This window comes from Haemaphysalis longicornis, unplaced genomic scaffold, assembly GCF_048455015.1.
Source record: "Haemaphysalis longicornis isolate Haplotype H1 unplaced genomic scaffold, Haemaphysalis longicornis Haplotype H1 scaffold_12, whole genome shotgun sequence".
NCBI classification, from domain to species: Eukaryota; Metazoa; Arthropoda; class Arachnida; order Ixodida; family Ixodidae; genus Haemaphysalis; species Haemaphysalis longicornis.
This window is the reverse complement of record NW_027526225.1, coordinates 96,369,792-96,382,738: the sequence shown is the minus strand read 5'-3', so window position 1 is coordinate 96,382,738 and position 12,947 is coordinate 96,369,792. Positions and strand designations below refer to the sequence as shown.

General features: G+C 50.2%; 1 protein-coding gene across 6 annotated transcripts in view; it reads right to left on the bottom strand.

The window, feature by feature from the left end:
* Positions 1 to 10,576, bottom strand: part of LOC144163035 (uncharacterized) — a 265,629-nt gene extending 255,053 nt beyond the window's left edge. For all 6 annotated transcript variants that reach the window (XM_077693815.1, XM_077693816.1, XM_077693818.1 and 3 more), the window contains exon 1: positions 10,451 to 10,576. The gene's annotated coding sequence lies outside the window, so the exon portion shown is untranslated. The remainder of the gene's footprint in view (positions 1 to 10,450) is intronic.
* Positions 10,577 to 12,947: the final 2,371 nt, after the last annotated feature.

The window sequence follows — 12,947 nt, the reverse complement described above, 5'->3', positions numbered from 1 at the left end:
TCATAGGTTCCCTTTATATCGAGAAATGCTATCCATAGTGGTTTCTCCTGAGCCATTGACACCTCTATGCATTGGGTTAGGACAAATAAATTGTCCTCTAAGCGTCTGTCTCGTCTGAAACCATTTTGTAGTTCTCCCAGTATGCTGTTCCCCTCTATCCACGCCTGTAGTTCTGCTTTTATGGCTTGCATTGCCAGCCTGTATGCCACTGAGGTAACTGTAATAGGCCAGTACCAATTGGCATCAGCCCTGTCTCCTTTACCTTTATATATCATCTTCATCCTGCTCTTATGCCAATTGTCCAGGACTTGCTTAGTTTTATCACTTTTTCGATTGCTCGAATCAGTTTTGCCTTGCTTTTTGGACCCAGTAGGTTGACCAGCCGTATAGGAATTTCATCCGTCCCTGTTGCCATATTTGCTGGAACATTTTCTTCAGCTTTTTTCCAGTTTAGATTCTCCAACTTTATCTCTCTATCTGTACGCACCTCAGTTGCCCCACTCCCTAAATGCTGTAGATCTCTCTGCGTTCTTCTAAACTTCTTTGGTATCATTGAGCGTATGTGAAACACCACCTCTTCCCCTTTTAGTACCTGGTGTTCACCGTTCATGACATGCAGTTGTACTTCTTTGGTCTTTTTCCTTAGTTCCTTTACATGATTCCAAAACTTTCTCGGTGCGCCTTTATCCTTTGCCCGCATATTCGAGACCCATCGCTCACTTTCTCGTTTAAGTTTTTGCTGTACAAGTTTTTTTACTTCCAGCTTCTTACGGTGGTACCAATTCCACTTCAAAGTTATTTCCTCTGTTTGCATTCCCACTCGCTTGGCCTCCCTGTGCTCTCTCGATGCTTGCTGCCTTTGTCTTATAGCTTCCTTGATTTCCTTGTTCCACCAGCTTCTAGGTTTTCTTTTTCCTTTCCAGTAGTTGCGTTCTTTCGCGTTCCTTATCTTTTCTTGAATGAAACCCATCAGTTCGCAGTATTCCCAATCTTTCGTAGGTTGTCTTTCGATTTCCGTCTCCAGGCTTTTGGTAATATTGTAAGGCCGTAGATAGAAGGTGACGGGACCGTTGCTTTCGCAGCTCCTTTATTCCGAGGCGTCAGGCGGGGACGAACCAAGATGGCGACCCAGCGTCCCTGCTGATGATGATTAGCCGAAGACGAGGATGTGCCGGTGATGATGAGTATGTACAGCAGATGATGCGGTAGCCGCAAGCTACTGGTGATGATGATTAATACCAATGGGGACAAATATCTCCTAGCAGGCAGCAAGACACAAACTCAGCTCACACTATTATCCCCCTCGTTGAAAGAAGCGGCCGCCTGGCCGCGTTTCAGAGTTCGTCGCGGCGGTTAAAAACCTTGAGCCGGGAAACGTGAACTATTTCGGTGCCACGATGGCGGCGGTCGGAACTTGGGCAAACCAGTGTGACGCGAAAGTTTACAGGAGAGGTCGCTTCGAGAACCTTGTACGGACCAAGGAAACGGTTCAAGAACTTCTCGCATAGGCCCGGAACACGAATAGGCGTCCACACCAAGACTTCATCACCGGGTCGGAATTGAGGAGAGCGATGCACAGCGTCGTAGCGTTGCTTTCGATCCTGTTGGCTCACTTCAGTGCGCATGCGGGCAAGTTGGCGGCAGTGTTCAACGCGAGCAACAAATTGTTCAGGAGACGTCGCAGAAGGTGACACGGGAGCGGCGAAGAAGCAGGTATCCAGAGTGTGCGAAGGGTGACGGCCGTATACAAGTGTCAATGAGGGCATCGACGCAAACACCTTCAACCAAAACAGACAGCAAGTTCGACGGACGCTCTGGAGGACTTGTAAGCTTCGCAGGAGATGCAGTTTTCCCTCCCAAAACTGCATTAACTAGTTTTCCTGGCGGTGGTTAGCGATGTAAGACGCAGGACGAAGGGGGGAAACTGAACGGCGACCTGGCGAAGGCGAGCGGGGTCGTTGCGCACGGGAGCTGTGAGGGATGTCGTCAGTCTGAGGCGGAGACGGGAAGCGGCGTGGAGGCGACGGGTACGCACGCCGCCGGTAGCCGTAGTAGTTCGGGGGTACGCTCTCGCGCTCATAGGCAGCATAGCCACGTCGTTCATCCCGTTGGCGGCGTCGACAAAAGCGGGAGATGTGACCTCGAATGCCGCAATAGTAGCACACGGGCCGGTTGGAGAAGGCATCCTGACTTGGTGGAAAGTAGGGCTTTGAGCTCGGCACGTGGGGCATGGCCGCAACATAGCCAGACGAAGGGTGGCTCATGATCGGGGACAACGGCAGAGGTGTCCGGCCAGCGACATCCGAGTAGGACGGTGTTGATGGGGCAACTGAATGGACAGGCGGCACTAGCACAGGCATAGCCGCAAGCTCCTCTTTAACCATCTCGCGAAGGCCAGGAGCCGTAGCGGCTTGGCGAACACCGTGCGGAAAAGGAGAGGTGTTGCCGTACACTTCTTCGCGAACTATAGCTCGAATCATCGCACGAAGGTCTTCGTTCCCAAGATGAGGAGTAGACGCCGTGTCCCGTGGGAGGCGGATGGATTGAAGTTCGTTGATACGCTGATAGGAGGATCTTACGTCTGCTACGGTGGAAAGGTTCTGCAGGACAAGTGCATTGAAAGCGAACTCGCCGATCCCTTTGAGAATGTGACGAACACGGTCAGACTCCGGCATATCTTTGTCGACGCGGCGACACAGCGCTATAACATCCTCGATGTATGAGGTGTATGTCTCATTAGCTTGCTGCACGCGGACCTCCAGCTCCCTCCTCGCGTTGTCACTCCGCGCTTTAGGGGAGCCAAAAATTTTTTGCACCTCCGTGGTGAAGCCAGCCCAGTCGGTAAATTCATGTTTGTGGTTTAAATACCACGTCTCGGCAATCTTCTTCAGAGAGAAGCCAACGTTGAACAATTTGAGGCGATCATCCCACCTATTGAACTCGCTGACGCGTGTGAAGCTGTCCAGCCACTCCTCCACGTCTTCGCCCCGAAGACCAGTGAACTCGGGCGGGTCGCGCTGGGGAGTGGTGACGATGCATTGCAGAGGCTGCGCTACTCGGAATGTCTTGCGACATGGACATTGGTCTTGAGGGCAAGCGGCGACCTGAACGGAGCTCCAGGAGTGTCGAAGGAGAGGTACAGCTCGGGATCGAGTTGCAACTCCACCACTTGTGAGGCCGTAGATAGAAGGTGACGGGACCGTTGCTTTCGCAGCTCCTTTATTCCGAGGCGTCAGGCGGGGACGAACCAAGATGGCGACCCAGCGTCCCTGCTGATGATGATTAGCCGAAGACGAGGTTGTGCCGGTGATGATGAGTATGTACAGCAGATGATGCGGTAGCCGCAAGCTACTGGTGATGATGATTAATACCAATGGGGACAAATATCTCCTAGCAGGCAGCAAGACACAAACTCAGCTCACAATATTAGCCATTTGCTGATCGTTTAATTTCAAGTCGTGTACCGCCGTTTTCTGGTTTTGACCTTCCATTTATCCAAAAGTCAAAGTTATCCGTTTATGGTCACTTCTTAAGCTCTGGGCACCTATTTCGTCTATTTCCATTAGAGTCAACCTTTCATACACTCCTTCTAAAAGGAAGCTGTAGTCTATACTGAACTGCTTTTCCCCTCGTTCCCAAGTAATTTGTCCCTCACATTTATTCTCTCTGTTTACTACAATTAAATTATGTTCTTTACACATATCTAGTACGAGTTTGCCGTTGCGGTCTGTGTATCCGTCCAGGTCCTCAATGTGGGCATTCATGTCTCCCATTAGAATCCCTTTTCCCGATTGTCTCAACTGATCGAGGTCCCGCTTAATGCAGCCTACCAGTTTTTCATTCTTTTCTCTAACTTCCCTGTCATCCCCTGACCACAGATAGGCAACAGCGTTTCTATTCCCGCTATCGTGCCCTTAACCCACGTTTTTCGCAGCTTTCGTTTACTCTGTGCCAATTGGCTCCCTGTTGAATAAGCATGCCAACCCCTCTCCCTTTTCTAGTACCTACGGTTCTGTTACAGCCTTGCCATATTGGCCGCGAGGCCCACCACTGGAGGGGCCGGCGCTGCGATCGTTTTGAAGTCACTTGTAGGATCACCGTTCCTATCTTGCGGCGTAGTTAGCTTGCAGCGCGTGACACTTCGCTTAGGAAGCGCATTCTAAAAGTATTTTCGTGTTAATTTCCTTCGTTTGAAGTTAATTCTCAGTGCGTCAAGCGTAGTTCGGCCTCATGGGGACTTTATAACCGTATCAACTGTGGTAGATTATCCGCAAACACCATGAGCGTGGTGGTGTATTACGTATGCGACCGAAGCGTAAGCAGCGGCTTGTTTCCCCGATCAACAATGTGGACTACGACGATCGCCGAGTGAAGTTTCTAGATTTCCCTTGTTTGCAAGAAATGTATAAAGCAGGAAATCGTGAAGCGTTAACTGCTCACAGAAGCACACGCACCCGCCGTGCCTGCCCGCACGGCCGACGGTGCAGCTCGAACCGACGCAGGTCGTGGCAGCAACAACAACTTGTCACCGCTTTTTAAAATCGCACAAGTCGTGGAAAATAAGTTCCAGATTGGTGAAAGTGAGTGTTAGTGTGATGAAAAATTATGATAGGTAGTGTCATCAGCTGTGGTTTTCAAAGCGATGCTCATGTATCTGCCGCGATTTACGCCGATCGGTCCCGGCAGCGCCGGCCCGTTCACGCACGATGCGGCGAGCGGTCGAAGGATGGCTATGCTTGCGCGCAAGAATCGGCCGAGGCCGTGCAGGTATCTTGATCGTCGATCGCTTCAACGGAAATCACCACGCTTACAGAGTTCCCAGCATGGTGAAACGTTCTGTTAGGGACTGTCACTCGCAACTCTAACGGCGATGAAATATCTGCTGCGACGCCAAGCCTAAAGTTCCCAACATCCGATACGTGCATCCGAAGCCGGCTGCGAGCTGTTGGGGAAGGCCCTCCCGTCGCGCACGCACGGGTTGCATTTGGGTTCCTCTAGCTCCTTGGGGGCCCCCAACGCTCGGTTCTCCTATTCTAAATCTCCCATTACCCGAAATCATTAACGACGTGTTTCGCCTCGTACGCAGCCTCGCCTTCTGTGAGCAGTCGTGAGTTTCGAAATTGATGCTTGAGAAAGGCCGGCTCACTGTAAAGATACAAAACACGCGGCAATTATAAATGACCACGCCAAGCACCTAATGAAAACTAAATATAGCCTTGTACAAACCCGCTCGAAGGCGTTAAAAACTCGCGTTCATACATTGCGGACAAGTTGTCGCCAAAAGTAAACATCATCCGTGCAGAGTACAGGCTACGGCAGTGATCGTTAATCAAATCCGAGCATGACTATAAAAACATCGTAGGGGAAATAGGCACTGATTAAGCCAAACTGCAGACCATAACAATACTTTTAAGCATGCGCGGCGAAGCAATCTGATCACCGTTCTCACGTAGTCATTCATTTACCAGGCAATACCAACAGAGATCATAAGTGAGCGACGCGTTTCCGTCGCTGTTACAAGGTGTTTGCTTGCACACACATGTCCCGTCACAGGTATTTTATAATGAATTTACAGCGTACTTTTCTCGGCATCAGCTGCATCATCCTTGGCATTAGCTGGCTGCGTATGTAAGAGCTGTGGGTCGCGATGGTAGCAACTACCTAAACGCGGCGGTATCGCCGGGAACAAGCGAGTCGCTGATTGCTGGCCTGGATTATTTGGTTTACAGACAACCTTTTTGGTAATTTTCATCAAATCCACAAGGAGGGGGCCAAACGGTGGCCACAAGAAGAAAACACGCTTCCGCATACGCACGCGAAATGTGTTGTAGCAGACGACAACACGATTCGGCGTCCTACAAGTGACGTCACTCGTAGGTGGCGCCACGGTATGTCCTCGAGGCCAATATATTCATGCACTGCTGGGGGCTCTTCTAAATCTCGAAGAAAAGTTTCTGTGAAGGCATATACTTCAGTTTTTTTTTTTCCTAGTTGACCGCGAACCTCTAACCATTTTTCCCGTGATCTGCCACCGTGCATGTTTATGTAGTTAATCTTAGTCACCCCACGCTTTTTCTTTTGGTTAATTCTGTTCCGATGTTTGGGATAAGAGTCGGTCACCAGGGGAACATCGCTTGCCTCCTCGCTTGCCTGCACTGCTACCTCATGCCCCTTTCTAAGCTTTTGTGCGCCCTGTGTGCTAACTTTGGTACTTTCCTTTTAGCTGTACATTCGACCTCGAATGCAATTGCTTGTCCCTGCCGCATTTTCACTGTGCCTGTTATATAGTCCAGCTTCCAGGATGCTCTTGGCCACCCTAAAAAAGCTACCGCCCGCGCAGCTAGTCGCCTCCCCACCGGCTCCGCTACGCCCTCAGTGAAATATACTCCGTCCCTAACAAACGCCCGGCCCGCATGGTGGTGCACTTCCTGGTTGAGGTCAACCAATTCGAAATTCATTGCTTTAGCAAGCGTCCAAATTTCCGTTGGCTTCTACCACTGCCCTTGCTACGTGGCCTCCTCTGTCGTCCAAAATCGCCCAGAGTTCACTGACCCCCTTAGCCACCTGCTTCGCTATGCCTCGTCCTCTTTCCTGAAGCACGTCGTTTCATCATCATCATCATCACCAGCCTATCTACGCCCACTGCAGGGCAAAGGCCTCTCCCATTATTCTCCAATTCTCTCGGTCCTGTGCCAACTGTGACCAATTTATCCCCACAAACTTCTTGATCTCATCTGCCCATCTAACTTTCTGCCGCCCCCTGCAACGCTTGCCTTCTCTAGGGATCCACTCTGTTACCCTTAATGACCAGCGGTTATCTTGCCTTCGCATTACATGCCCTGCCCACGTCCATTTCTTCTTCTTGATTTCTACTAATATGTCTTTAACACCAGTTTGCTCCCTGACCCACTCCGCTCCCTTCTTGTCCCTTAATGTTACACCTATCATTTTCCGCTCCATTGCCCGCTGAGTCGTTCTCAATTTAAGTTGAACCCTCTTAGTGAGCCTCCAAGTTTCTGCCCCGTAGGTGAGTACCGGTAAGATGCAGCTGTCATACACTTTCTTCTTCAGCGACAATGGTAGGCTGCTATTCATTATCTGAGAATGTCTGCCATATGCACCCCACCCCATTCTGATCCTTCTAATTATCTCTGCCTCATGGTTGGGATCTGGGGTCACAACCTGGCCTAAGTAGATATATTCGCTTACCACTTCCACTGCCTCGCCACTTGAGTGACGTCGTTTAAGCCCCCCGTTATCACCACTAGGTGCTTGTCTGTCATTGTGTCCCACACCTGCTCTTTCGCCTTCTCCATCACCACGCTAATTATCTTTCCAGGGAGTGTGCTAGCCTTAACTCTCTTGTCCTCCCCTACCCTCTTTGTAATCCCCTGCTCTGCCCTGCGCACGTTCGAGTCGCCCACAATGGTGACTCGCCGCTCCCTTGGTTCTTTTGGCTGCGAAGATGTTTTTGCCGCCGAGGCTTTCGCGCTGATTGCCTCTGAGTAGCTCTTGCCCGGCGGCGACCCCTTCCCTTCTTCCACAACAGCATTACGCCCCTCTCCGTTACCAGCGCTGTCATGTCCACCCGCTGCCTCACGCCCGGCGGCCCTGGCCTCCCCTTGTCTTCCCGCCTCGGAGCCAGGCACACTCGGTGCACTTGCCCCGTGGCGTACGCCATTGCTTTCCGGAATGGCATCCCTCGGCACACACGCTTTCTTTCTGGGCTAGCTTCCCTTCCAGCACCTCCCGCTGTTGCCTTTCGGCTCCTCCACTAGCCCGTCAACCTGTACATTCAGTTGCTCCTTCTCCTGCTCCAGCCGGTCGAGGCGCAACTCCATTACACACATTCTACACATGAAGTCCTGCTTTTCCGCATCCTCAGCTGTCTCAAACCTTGTATCCTCGAGTGGATACTCCCGCTTGCACCTCATGCATGCAACGCCCGGCTTCTTCTTCGCCGGCATGTTTCAGGGCTATCTGACTGCTGTCCACAAAGTTAGTACTGCTACTTTCTCCCGCACGTGCTATGCTCAAAAAGAAAGGACAAACACCGTGCGATGCTTGCCTACAGCATCTTCCTTTGTTGGTGCACTGTCAAAAAGGTGCTTAAACTCACGACAAACACTAACTAAACGTTACTTCTATTTGCTCTACAGCATTACCTCCCTAAGAGAAAAACAAAGACTTATCGCATTCGCCGTCTGGGCCGTTGTCGCTGCGCTGGGAACAAAGTTTAGGAGGGAGCATCACGTGACAATCGTGAAGCCTAGTCATAAAAATAAAAAGGAAAAACTCATGGGAGTTCCACTCTCACGTGACAGGCAAGCGGTAGTTCTTTGCGCCTCATGTGACCCTTTGCCGACGCTGCGTGCGTCCGACTATCCGTTTGATTGCCGGGCCGTCTGCGTATTCGGGTTTCGGCGACGAGTGGTTGCGCGCAGCGATGCCTGCAACCCGAAAGGCGCAGCGGGCTGATCGTGCGGGCAAAGGGGCCGAACGGGAGAGGCAGAAAACATCTTTGTTGATTGAGCTTTCGTACCTGTCGAAGTTCACGCCGCAGTCGGAGAGTTGTGTGCCGCCGCCGTGCAGAAGTGGAGATGATCTTTTCAACTTTGCCGCTCAGTCCCCATTCTAGGTAATCAACCGTTTATTGCCAAGGCTCAGTCAGTCCACAATTCAGCAAGGTCCGTCCCAGGTATAATCTAGCATTCGTTTTTTTTTTTTTTTTTGTTTCCATATACTATCGCACAGATCGAGCGGTCCTCGGAAAAACAGCCGGCGTACTGCTTGCGACGCGAGGTGAAAAATGGCCAGACCCAACATAAGGGTTCTGAACCTTTTGTTTTCCAATGCACTGAAGGAGACAAAAACGTACCACCACACCAGAGCACCAAAAAGTCGAACGCATGCAAATGCGCGCGCGAGCGAAACCAAAGCTAGTCTCACCACCTTCCAGCCGATACAACACTCGTTACAGCGCTATAACGTAAAGGGAAAGTGGCGCGATAACTCTCAGCAGAATGCCAAGCGCAATCGTCACAGCACACCTGGCAAACACCGCGCAGCCGTAGGCCGCTCTGTGCTTGTGAATGTTTACGGCGGCGCGTTCGAGTGATCCAACGTCACAAGTGAAATTCGGCTTGCAGCTCATGAGGGTGCTTCGTGAGAATGCGATCGAAGTCTCGCCTTGCTTTGAACAGCGACAGCGGTAGTACTTCCCCGATACGAAGCTTGGAGCGCAACGCTGGCGAACAATCTTGCACGGCGCCTTCGGTGACGGCGCTCGCATCCACCTCCACCGGCAGCCAGCCGGAGCCACTAAATGCTACCGCGGGCCTGAGCGTGGTGGATCTTCCATAATGCATTGCGCGGGAGGAGCCCGAGGAGAGGACATGGGAGAGGAGAAAGCGGCTTCAGAGGAGGTTGGCTTGCCGAAGCTGGGCCGCCTCACGTCATGCTCCCTCCTAACATTTTTCTTCCTCCATGCTGGGAACACACGTCCGTCACCGATAAGTAAGGTCCCTGACCAACGCCTCCTAAAAAAAAAAGTTTTTTTTAGGAGGCGTTGCCCTGACCTTACCGATGAGGGCGCAGTAGCGCCACCTGGCGTTTTCTACATAGAAGAGCACGGCCTTTCCTCGCCGTTCGCGCCACTATGATCATTCCTTCTGGGGATTCCCCTTTTGTTACCCTGTTATTGCTTCATTTTTGGCAGCTCGCTTGGGGCCACTCTGTGTTCTAGTTCACTCTAGTTTGAACGATTGCCGGGTGCTTTTAGCACAAGCAAGCGGCAAAAACGATTCTGGGGGCTACCGATCACACTTGCAGGATATCATTTCATCATTTTGTTGGCGCCCTACGCCGCGATTTGGGTTCCATGCCCCTCCGTGCATTTGCGCCCTGATTCCTGTCGCTTTAGTCGCCCGGCGATCGTTTTTGTCGTTTGGTCTCGACCATGCAATTTTTGAAGCCGCGACAAAATCGCGTGGGAAGTTGTCTTCTTTGCGCGCGAATGCCAAAATGTGCCCTACAAAAGGAGCTGCCCCGATGGACCACAAATTTGTCCGCAATCGCCACTTTTCGTCTGCAATTAACTGTCTTCGGTACTACGAGTAGATGGCACAGATCCCAGCACAGACTCGATCGGGCTGCGCTGCTGTGCAAACGTCACGTCGCAAGGCGGGAAAAATAAAAGGGTGATGAGGCGTGATGGCGAACACTTTTGGCCAACTAGTTGACAAAGTTCTGTAGAAAATATTCGCATTTAAATTTCGGATCGAGCGCGCTTGACATGCTGCACGTGCAGCCCTGAGCGCGTGCCACTGTTCCGACAGTCGCATCCCTGCGCATCATGAACATTCAGCTTGTGATGCGATCTCGGTCACTGTTCGTATACGCATCAACCCTCTAATGCAAACAAGATACACATTCACGTAAACATACGTACCTGTAACCAGGCGTTTGAAACTGCTGTCTGAACGTCTCAACCGACTGAACCAACTGAACCAACGTTTGTCTAAAGGTATGAACCATAGAGAAAGAAATATGTCTGAACCTAGTCGGTGCTGCCTGGTGCTGCTGAAGCAGTGTTGCCAACCAATTCTAACCGCAGTGCCCCACGCCACTCCTGAGAAAGCCCTACATCGCCCTACACATTCACCCTACGCTAAAAAAATTACTTTTGCGACATATGTGTCAATTTGCGTGTAAATTTTATTTGTTTGTTTTAGTGCTTTTACAGCGAAGATGTTAAGGTTCCGGTTTTCAATATAACGTGCATGGATAAATCGGCGTAGAACGGAAGTTTTCGTCTACAGAGCTAGGTTTTTGTGTTGCCTTCTTGAAGGGTTCTTGGAGTAAATATTTGACATGACCACCTTGAAGGGCTTCCGGAATGACGTTATGACCGGTGTTTTTACCTTCAAACACGTGCACGATACCACCGGTAGCCCATTCATGCGTGCACGGAGAACGGGGGTAAAGGGGAAGGGGTGAGGCTGCACACGCGCAGCCAGGCTTTATGCGCTCAACGATTCAGAAACATTCTGATCGACGAATTACTAGAAGACAGCTGTAACTCTTGTTTAATCGAAACTATCATGAAACAGAATACCTCGTTATAGTTTAACCTCGTTATAACGAACACTGATGTAGCGAATTATTGGCTACAACGAACTAGAAACAAACTTTGGTTGGTCACACGTTATTTCAGTGAAACTTTTTTTATATAATGAAACCGAAACTGCGAGATAAGCACGATATTATCAAAACAAATGGGTTCACCCGAGGCTCAAAAGCCACTTGGAAAAATTCCCGACACCAAACACTGCAAAAGACGACAAGGCCCTTCATGTGAACACTGTGAAAACTTGGTCCTGGCTGTGCAAGGCCACCAGATGAATATCACATACTTCAACTTGAAACTTGAAACCTGCTTTGTTCTGTTGTTATTTCACCTTGTCATGTTCCGCTCCATTTAGTTTGAAAAATCCCCAAGGACACAAGTAAGGATTACCGCGTTTACAGTGGATTTGAAGCCTAGAATAATGTGGTTTTGTATCTAGGATTTTTGCGTGAACAAGGGCACTGATTTGTTATAGCCCAATTCTGCGGCTAATGTTCCAGTGAATACCGGATCAACGAATATCGGATCAATACAGAATCAAATTACCACCCCGGTACTACTTGTGTAGCTACACAAGTAGCTGGCTGGCATTTGTCCGCTAAGTTAACTCTACCCGTACTCCGAGATTTAATTTTCATGATCCCGTAGTTCACAGAAGGGAACGAAGTTGGTAAATATTGGGAAATTTCCGTCTGCTTTCAATGCATGTGCTCCTACGTGAATAAAATGGACATCCCCGTGTTTTTCCGCTACAATGAAATTAGAGTCCTTCCAAGTCTCAGCCTGCTAATTTAACTAGAGGTACCAAGAGGTACGCTCAATCGCAAATTACAAATAAGCGTGGCTCTTTGGTCCACTCCTTGGACTGTTTCCAGCTTCGCTGGCCATCTAGAATGACGCTGAATTTTAAGCGCAGAGACCTTTAGGGGCTCGCCTTGTCGTCGCAGCTCGCTCGCTGTACCCAAGCATAGCCCCACGGCGTACCATCGTAGCTGAGCCCCGTCGTAGCGGCAACGGCGATTTACGACCGTTATGAGTGCGTTCCCGACAAACTTCTGCGCTGTGTTTTATTAGAGTGCCGTATTGATTCCGCTGGGCGTTTCGTCGCCTACGTGCCGTGATGAGAGGCCGCAACGCCGGTCACACGAGTGCACTGCGACGGTGCATGACCACTCCCATCGTAACCAAGCTAGCCACTGCAAGCGATTCTGTGCGCATAACTTATTTCGCATTGGACTGCTACATAGGCCACAGGGCTGTGTTTTTGTCCCAGTATAACGTAGTTAACCTGTGCGACGTAAGGTATAATTGTGTGTTTGGAGTCGTGAGGCAGGCAGGTAATGTTCACCATTGCGAAGGTGTAGTAACAACCATGCTGAATAATCTGTCTGCTAATCACTTCGTTGAACCTTAAGCCAGCTGATAAGGGCTGCGCACAGGACAAAGGTTTTTTGTTGTTGTTACCAGCTGTAGGAACCAAGCCTTAATAATACACATCCAGGCCTCAAGTATGTGAATGAGAAAATGTAGTTGCGCTTAGCCCTGTTGCCAAGCATTTTTCTTTATGTGGGCCCTCTCAAGTTACCGTCTTTAAAATTATCCCTTCTGGGGCATGTTCAAGCTGGTATAATGCCATGCATTCAACAGAACAGATGCTAACAGTTCACCGAGGATGTCCTTGATGTGTGCTGTCACATGCCACAGAACAATATGGCACTTCACTTGGTACATTTAGCAACAGATCTTATGATGTGCAATGCTTTCAAGTCCATTTCTTCTGTGTTTAGAACGACTGAGGACTTGTCTGCAGCAATCTTAC